This window comes from Pinus tabuliformis, chromosome 8 (genome assembly GCF_031772625.1).
Source record: "Pinus tabuliformis cultivar Carrire ecotype Pingquan chromosome 8, CPIR1, whole genome shotgun sequence".
Taxonomy (NCBI): Eukaryota; Viridiplantae; Streptophyta; class Pinopsida; order Pinales; family Pinaceae; genus Pinus; species Pinus tabuliformis.
In genome coordinates, this window is record NC_142294.1 from 1619304047 (window position 1) to 1619314605 (window position 10559).

Sequence of the window (10559 nt, forward strand, 5' to 3'; positions counted from 1 at the left end):
ATTGTGATATATCGCATCGCAACCCTGACTATGCCAAGCGGTGATTCTTAACATTATGTGATATGTGATTGCGATCGCATCACATCGCAACCTGCGCTGCATCGGGGGCCGATTCTTTAACATCGACCTGTCTTTTGTTCTGATATGCGATATGCGGGAGCCAATGGCGGCCTGCCACTTGGTGCCTCCTCATTCACTGAAGGGCTTTTCCATGTCATCCAATCTTGCCATGTCATCAAGTGAACCCTAAACTTTGACTTGCTCTAACTTCTTCATACAAGCTCGGATTTGAGTTTCGTTCACACCGTTAGATTCAGAATGACGATCTCTTTGATTTGTAGATAAGCTTATCAAGATTCCGACACTTTGTATATTTGGAAAATTTTGAGCTCTCGATCAATATCCAATGATGTCAAAAAAACACACGGGTAAATTCATTATGACTTGCTGATAGAGTTGAGGTTCGATAAAGTTCAAATATTGAAATTTTAATTTGAACTTTTACATTGTATATCCTTTTCAATAGTATTTTTTAACTTCAAAAAAAAATTTGAAAATCTATTTCTTACGTGATCATACAAGCGTACATATTTCTGATTAATGTTATAATATTCTATGATTAATCGTGATTGTGAATCCTTCTCTAATGTCCATTGTCTCCCTCCCATGTAATCGTCTTGTATAGTAAAATCAATCTACTTTTTAAGGATAATTAAACCAAAACAAATGAATTAACGAAGTTTCAAATTTTTTTATTGATTTAGTGGAAATTGATAAGTATGATAGAAAGTTGTGTGATTCAGAATTGAAAAGTATTGATTATTAAATGTTAATAAATTGTAAATTTCTCATTAAAATATATTAATAAAATAGTTTAAAAAGATAAGGAGCATTGTTTTATTATAGCACAATAGTGGAGTACAGGTTACAAGTGCAATACATATTATATTGCTGTTATTTTAGAAGTTCATAACGTAATTTGAACTACCATCGTTTCTCGTTGCATACAATATGCATAAACTAACATGCAACTTAACCATGAGCCCTTATCTCCTTGCATTTAAGAGTTCAACCTTATTTCTCATAATGATACATAAATTTGACATATTCCGAACATTTGGTGATAATTTATACTAACGTTGGGCTCTCGGGTCTCGGGTATTCTTCTGTGGGGGTAATGAATATGCTTAGAATAATGGTTTGATTTTCTCTGTTTTACTTTGCTTCAATTTTGATTTTTCTTTACATTCTATTATTATTATTATTATTAAATATAATTTCAATCTTTGAAGTTGAATATTTATGTCATATTAAAACTCTATTTAGAGTCCAACTTATTGTTTCTAGAATCGCTTATTGGATTAGGGTTTTCTTATTCTAACACAAAATCAAATTACGACAAGCTTGGCGACAACATGACTGGTAACCTCTTATTCTAATTTCTATTATCCATAATTATAGTAAAATTGATCTGAACACCGATAATTAGAATTTTTTGAACATTACTTCATGTGAAAACACATTTGTTTTTCTTCAAAATTGGTTTATAAGGTTTCCTGAATACAAACAACACGAATTTTACATAACATTGAGAGAGAGTTATGCAAACGAGTACATTTGTTGGCTTTGCTAGAAGCAAGTCGGAGGTTGACTTGACTATGAGGTCGGAGGTCGCCCTTGTCTTTTGAACGATATTATCACATTCCCCGACCAATTCGACTCCTTGTAAACATGCCCAGCTATATGCACATATTTCTTTTGTGGCCCCTACTGAGAGCAAGTCGGAGGTCGACCCCCCACTATGAGGTCGGAAGTCAACCTTGTCCTTCGAATGATCTCTTTAGACACTCCCGACCACTGACACTTTGTTATGAAACCAACTCACAAAATAAAATAAAGACAGATCAACGACTTCAAAATAAGCCTCTTCGAGGGGGCAACCTCCTTTACATTACACAAATGAACAATTCTTGGATGATACAAATGACAAGACTTCCCTTCTATATATAGGAGTCTAAGGGGTTTCAATATAATCAGAGCCTACATAACAATAATATTGTAGGGGTACAACAATAACAATAATGGGCTTATATGGGGTACAATAATAATAACATGGGGATTACATGGGCACAACAATACAATAATGGGGTTGCACTAATAATAATAAGGGGGTACACTAGCAGTAGAGGGACCTAACATGCCCCTCTCCTCCAAAAAAATGTTGTCCTTAACACTTGAGTAGGTCTAGATGCTTTTGTATAAAATTATCATCCTCCCATGTGGAGTCTTCAACGAGTAAGTTCTTTCACTTGGTGAGATACTCTGAAATTGATCGATTTCGTAGCTGTCGGGTTCTTGATTTCATGACTACTTCAGATTCTAATATGAATTTTCCTTCCTCGTCAAGTTTCAATAATATTGTTTGAACTGGGAGCTTGTCACCTATAACTTTCTTTAAGCATGAAACGTGGAGAACTAGGTACACTCAGGAAGATGCATGAAGCTCCAATTTATATGCCATAGTATCAATCTTTTGCAAAACCTTGTAATGACCATAGTATTTTGGTGATAATTTATTATCCTTCTTAGTTTTCTTGAGGTACATTTGTCTGTACGGTTGCAGCCGTAGAAATACTGGTCACCTACATAAAAATTCTTTCGCTGCGATGTTGATCTGCTTGTTGTTTCATTTGATTTTGCGCTAAAGTGAGGTTATCCTTTAATATTTGGAGAACTTGTTGTTGATGCTTAATGTGATCTTCCACTGCTTGAACCTTATTTTCTCTTAAAGATGATGTGATGGACAGTGCATGATATCCATAAAGTTCTAATACATTACAAGATATGATAAAATTCATTTCTTCTTTATCTAGGGTTGGTTCCTAGTGTATATCCTCTTCTTTTGATGTTTCTTGATCCTTTTCTTCTTCCTCTTCACAATCTGTGTAAAATAATTTCTTCTCAGCACACTTATGGCCTTTAGTGTATTTTCTATCACAACTATAACAAAGCCTTTTTTCTCTTTTTTCTTCCAATTGTTGTGGTGTCAACCTTGTAGGTTGTGGAAGGCTAGGAGCAACAACACTTCCATCTTTATAGTTGTGAGTGGTAGGATTCCTTTTTGCCATAATTTTGCTTTCAATTTTTCTTGCCAACTTGAATGCCTTCTCCAAGGAATCAGGTTCCGAAAGACGAACCTCATGTTGAATGTTACCCTTTAAAGTCCTTATGAAGACATCAATCCTCCGCTTCTCTAGAATATCATTTACCCTTATATTCAATTTTTGCAAGTCCTCAATGTGCTTTTCCATTGAACCCTTTTGTTTGAGATTTATCAATTGGCTAAAGAAGGTGTTCTATTTGTATCCTCATAATGTGCTATCATTTCCTCCGTGAAAATTGACTAGGTGACAAATGGTTTACGAGAACAAAGCCCTCTATACTATACAAACTGATTTGGTTCTAAATATAAAGATGAAATACATACATTTTGTAACAGAAGTACATCATGTAGATCAAAATATTGCTTTGTCTGTAATATCCAAGTTATCAGATCCTTGCCATCAAACTTCCTCATATCTCATTTTCTTGCTTTTAGGAGCTCTATCTTGAAACGTCTGTAACTCTGCAATTTTGGATCTATAATTTCTGAAATTTCGTCTAATGGTAGCGCTCTGAGTCCTCTTTCCAACCCCACAGGTCTTATCAAGATTGGATTCTTCAAGAAAGAGTTATGCCCAATTTCATACGATGACCTGATTATAGACTAGTTCAGTAAAGCGAACATGTATGAAGTGTCGCATGTCATTGTTTCGACCTTTGGCCCTCAAAACGATACGTAACAAACTAGAGCCTGTCATTTTTCTGTACTTTTTACGAAATTTGAATCTGATGCTCAAAGAGAAATTTATGACGATTTTCCCAAGGTCACCTGTTTGAGATGGAATTCGAGAGCCTGCAAAAACCCCAACTTCCTCACATCATATCTCTAAAAATATAGTGAACCAAGATCTGAAATGTGTACACAAAGTTCAACATGATTTCGTCTCAAATGGGTTTTAATTTCAACATCTGAATTTTCATAGAAAAAAAGGTATAACGAAAATTCTACGATGACCTGTTTAAGATGGAATTGATTTTGACTCAAATGGGTTTTAATTTCAGGTTCTGAAACTTCGTAGAAAAAAAAGTTATAGCGAAAATGCCATGATGACATGTTTGAAGCAGCGAAATCGTAGAATCCAAAGCTCGGATACCAAATGTTATGAAACTAGCTCAAAAAATAGAAGAAAATATAGATCAATGACTTTAAAATAAGCTTCTTTGAGGGGACAACCTCCTTTACATTACACAAATGAATAATTCTTGGATGATACAAATGACAAGACCTCCTTTCTATATGTAGAAGCCTAAGAGGTCCCAATATAATCAAAGCCTACATAACAATAATATTGTAGGGGCACAACAATAACAATAGTGAGATTTTATGAGGCACATTAATAATAACATGGGGACTACATGAGCACAACAATACAATAACGGGGACTACATTAGCAGTATAGGGACCTAACACACTCCCCGATCAATTCAACTCCACCTATAATACTTCACGCAAACTGGTGTGGGCCCTGACAAATTCAACGAAGGTTGCGATATCCGTTTGATTAAAATATTATTTTAATCATAATTATTCACATACACATTAATGTTGATATTAGGTGAAATTAAAGTGTGCTTTACAAGGAAATGAGCAACAACGGGCAAATTATCTTGCTTCATGGTTTTTATCGTTTGTGTTGAGATTTGAGAGTAATGATGTCATTTATTACGTGCAAACTGTAACTTATTCCCTCGTTCATGTTATATTTCTCTTATCATACATATTTGACTTGTAATGCCTTTTTTTATTCAATATAAATTGAAAATATATTTTTTGCGTTTTGTTTCTTAGAGTCAAGGTTCACTATTATTTTTTTTATAAACTACTTAAATGAGGTCTATCATTAGTCGATATGTTATAAATTAAAAGTTAAATATCTAGTAAAGTTAGTTGATATTATACATTCACTCCCTCACATTTAGCGAAGAAAAAAATGTTAATTTTTTATTTTTATTTTTTTATAAATATAAATAAGCAAGCAAATAGTTTTTATAATAATATATATTATTTATTATTGACTAATTTCTATCATTAGTATTTGGAAAAAAAATTAAAATAACCAAATAAATTATTTTAATATATTTTTAAATATTTGTTTAAAAATAAATTGAAAATAATTTTAAAATATAATATTCAAACCAAAATCCGATTAAAGGGAAAAGGTGTCGTCTATCAAGGCAGAGGATTTGCCCGGACGAGCAAAAGTGGCTAGAATTTGCGTAAACAAAATTCAAGAAATCTTGCAATAGAGTGTTTGAATCATGTTTTTGATGGTGGAAATGGATTCAACACCGTCAAAAGCCTTTGGGGCACCCAAAATCTTGAAATTTGACATTTGTAACCTGAATTTACAAAAACCCTCATTGAATTTCCATGATTTTTAGGGAAAATACAGTGTGGTTAGACTAGTCTAGAAGAAAATACACTCTATTTTAAAAACTTAATACATGAAAAACAAATGTAAAGTAAAATCAAAATTTACATATTGTCATATTTATTATATAAAATTAAGCTCTAGGGAAAAGAAAATATTTTGAATGTCTGTAAACCATTCAATATATTTTAATTGCTCTTACAATTATGTGAAAATTCTTTAAATTTCATTTATTTTTATCCTGATGTTATATTAAGAAAAAAGTGATTCAATGGTCTTATATAATTGTATAATAAAGTAAAGGTGATAAACTCATTCATCATATGGGCACTATTTGTTAGATTGATGCTGAGTTATTAAAATTCGGTATTTTCTTTTCTGGGAGTGAATTAGTTGGTGATATGTTAATAGTGGGTGATATCTTGCCTTATCAGGCTATATGTGCCTAGCAAGTTTAAATGCTCATCTCCAAAAAGTATACATTATATTTTAAGTTGGGAAGAACTATACTAGTTTAACATTTTACATTCCTAATTAAAACCCAACACAAAAAGATTTAGATGATCCAAAAAGATTCAGATGATCATGGGCATTAGTAAATTGCTTCTTATCTAAAAATCCTTTTCAAATGTTTAGTGTAATCATTGTTTCACACTCTAACTTTGTAATTGTTTTTGAGAAGTTACATGTGATTTATTTCTTATACTTCTTTTGCTTTGTTTCACAATAATTTCTTACTAAATAGTTTTATTATATAGATTATCCATTCTCCATAGTAAAAAGAAATAATGATTATGTTTTAAAAATGATTAAATTAAGAAATAATCGATATGATTTATTAAAGAATTCATAAATCATAAGGTTGGGTGATTTGTGAATAAAGCACAGTCAATACGATTTATCAATTCATTATTACATTGATTAAAGACTAACGAGAAGAAAAGCTTCGCTGCACTGAAAGAATTTTTAGACCATGAAAATGTCAACTTCGTGGCATTGAAGGGCTTTAACGCTAAATATTATGATATGAAGATTTATGCCATAGGGTTAAATTTTTATTATAAAAATGGAGGTTATTAAATTATAAGGTATAGAAAATTATATTTATATCAAAAATCACATCAACTTGGTTGTATTGATTATTTTTAATGTTAATTGTATTGATTATTTTTAATGTTAATTATTGTTTTATATACTAATGGGTAATGTTTAATATTTTTATAATTTTATAAAAAAAAAAATTAATTTTATTTTTATTTTAAATAATTTTATAATAACATATATCATTTCAACTAAATAAACTAAAAAATATATACACTAAACTAAAAATATCATTTCAACAAAATAAACTAAAAAATATATATACTAAACTAAAAATATAAAGAGTAACATACCACTTAGTAACTCTAAGTAATATCAAACATTTCCCTACCAATAAATACTTGGTTTTTGTTGAATCGAATGCGCTGCTTTATATTCCACCTGAACAAATTTACTAAAAATATCAAATGTAGCTCTAGGTAATATCAAACATTTCCCTACCAATAAATACTTGGTTTTTGTTGAATCAAATGCGCTGCTTTATATTCCACCCGAACAAATTTACTGAAAATAGCAATTTATGAAAAAATAAAAGTGAGTGTGTATGGTGATAAACTGTCCCACATTCATTGTGAGATTAAGAGAAGACAGAGGACGGACGACAAAAAGGCGGGCTATTCATTTTGATAGTTACGGAGCCGTGTGGTCAACACAAAGCGAAGAAAGCGAATACCGTGTGTTGGCCACAGTCAGCGGCATACGCCAATTTTTGGACGTTTCACTCTCACTTGAGAATTCCAACAAAATTTTTTGGAGGCTTCTCTCTCACTTGAGATCTGAAGCCCACAAAGCACTTGAGATCTGAAGCCCACAAAGCAAATACAAAGAGGAATCAATGTCCTATATAACTCTTAAACTTGCAGGTACGTAGGTTTCTTATTTTTGAGCTATATTTCGTAGAGTTCCTTGATGCAAAGAGTAATGGCCTATAAACTTTACTCTTAAACGTACGTAGGTTTCTTATTTTTGAGCTATAATTCCAAGAGTTCCTTGATACAAAGAGTAATCAACGGCCTATAAACTTGCATGTACGTAGGCTTCTTATTTTGAAGCTATATTTCCAAGAGTTCCTTGATACATATGGTATATTCTCTGCGTCTATAAGATACATCGGTAAAGTGTTGCTGAAGTTATATTTTGATAAGATAGGGGAGTGCTTCAAATATGGAAGTTACTTCACCAAAACTAATAGGGAAGTGTATTAACCATATTTAATGGCTGTGTAGGTCACTAAGGTGATCCCATTCAGGTTGCTTCAAAATACCATATTCATCAGTGGAACCATCATATAGTCCAAAATTTGTTCCTCCATGATACATATAATAGGTCTCTAACGCACCCTCACTTCCGACGAACTGTGCAACAGAACGCACCCTCACTTCCGACGAACTGTGCAACAGAAAACGCAAGCTCCTCTGAATTCCTGAGGATCATAATAATCACAAGTCTACAAAAAGATCATTCCTTCAAATCAACAAATGCGTCTTCACTACCAAACGGTTTTCTGCCCTAGGGACTGATAAATAGAATTAGGAATTTGTCTAATAAATTATCTGACAACAAAGATGCAGAGATAGCTGATAAACAGAAATAGGAATTTGTGTAATAAATTATCCGACAACAAAGATGCAGAGATGGCTGATAAATAGAATTAGGAATTTGTGTAATAAATTATCTGACAACAAAGATGCAGAGATGGCACTTACTAGTAGATTCAACGACATAGTTGCAGAAGGATAAAGAAAATATTTAGCAACCAAGTTGCTGATTAGAAGATCTGGTGTTTAGGAAGAATTTATGTTGGTTTATTTCGTTCTTATATATATATTTTTAATAATAATAATTATTTAATTTCATTGTCATGGTCTAGTTAGAGGTCAAATAAATTGAAAGATTCCCTTGTTTGGAACTTTTTCTTCACTGCTTAGTTTACAAAAGTGAAATATATCTACTGTATTTCCTTTGAGAAGTTTTCTTGTGTTTAAAAAAACACATGTTCTTATCTAAACACCAATACATTATAGTAATTAATAATATTATATCTATATATTACCCCTCAACTTTTTTCAGTTTGATTTACAAGCAATACACAAGATGTGACACACCTCATCCATCCATACTGTTTTGTCGAGTGCAGCTCGCTTCTCTCGGTACAATAATACTATGACTCAATTCAATTGTTGTAAAAAAGGCAACCCAAAACCGATCTACAAAGTCTCATTTTTTGGAGAAATAATCAGATTCCCATAAGAGTCCTGGTCACATTAACACATAAAAATCTAGCAAAAATGGGAAAACAAATATGAATCCATTTGTACCTGAAATGTTGGCAAACATAAAATTACAGCAGAAAGAAATACATATTTTCTCTGCCAGGGTTCATATACAAATCTACAGAGTCACATTTTTGAGAGAAATAATGAGATTCCAATGTCACAAGTCCTTGTCACCTTAACACATTGAAAAACTAGGAAAATAGGAACACAAATATGAAGCCATTTTTCCACTGTAAGCATATACCCAAATGGCTAAATACTTTTCACTGTTCAGACCATTTATATTCTCGATGAAGATAAAAACAATTGTGACTTCACATAGAAACAATATGCCCAAACTCATGTATGTCTGTACTTTGTGATTAGCATGACTAGCTAGATTAGTCAGCTGACTTTGGAAATTGTTCATGCAAAATTTGTGTTCTGAACATGGGAGGACCCTGACGCTTCCTCAAGGGCAGAATATTTTATTGCAACCACATGGACAATGGGAAATCGTAGTTGTATCAGGCATGATGATGCTGTTCGATGCTTCAAGTTTGTTATGGTGGCCGTGGCTGCGATTTTGGCAGAGCACCTACATTTTTTTGTATTTGTTTGTTTCCCTTTTGCATTTTACAATTGAGTAGGAAACACCTGTGATTCCATTAGTGCTTAATCTGAAAATAAAAATAAAATATATTCTAAATAAAAAAATAACTTATATTCTAAATTAAAAATAAGGTAAGTTATGATAAAAATATAAATGAATTTAGGTATTTAGTTAATTTTAATTAAAATTATTAATTATCAAAATAAAAATAAAATATACTTTAAATAAAAATTAATATAAATCATGATAAAAACATAAATAAATTTAAATATTTGGTTAATTTTAATTAAAATCATTATTGACTAAGTTTATTATTAATATTATAATTTAGAAGTGTAGTTAAAATATTTTGCTCTTTAAAAAATCATAAATACAAAATTTAGATATTTATATTAAATAACATTTATTTCAACTTTAAAAAAATCTTAAATTTTCTTCCAAATATTTAAAAAGTAAATACATTATTTGAATATCCTTATTAACACACACTTATTTCAATATAAAACTTTTTTATATAGGTAAAAAATGTTGTTTGAATATGTTTGTTTTATATGTGTTTGTGTGTGTATTTCAGTCCCAAAAGAAAAAACTAATTAAATTCAGTTACTTCTTAATAAAATGAGATGTAATTCATTCCATTTTTAATATAAATTTATCTGGTATTGAAAAGACATTAATAAAATTAAAAATATTCAATAGTTTTTAATGAATTTTTTCAAGTATTGAAAAAGTGTTGTTAGAATTGTAAAAATAAATTATGTAGTTTACATAATTAATTGAGAATGACACTTTCAAGACATTGTATCTATTTATACACTAAAAAATGCAATTTAAATAACTAAAAACTACACATGGTAACTAATAACTAATTCTTTTGAGATACAGATTTTTTTTAAAGTTATATATATATATATATATAGGAATTAACTTTTTTGAGATACAGGCTTTTTTCAAGTTTTGCACACTAAGATGGGTTTTCATATATAAGAGATTTGATCTCTAGGAAGTTTGTAGAGCCGTGGTTAAAATGGATTTATAATGGTTAATTAACTTTAA

At 30.9% G+C, this 10559-nt stretch overlaps 1 pseudogene; it reads left to right on the forward strand.

Moving 5' to 3' along the window:
- Positions 1-7271: 7271 nt before the first annotated feature.
- LOC149242291 (U5 spliceosomal RNA) lies at positions 7272-7371 on the forward strand (annotated as a pseudogene).
- The last annotated feature ends 3188 nt before the right edge of the window (positions 7372-10559 follow it).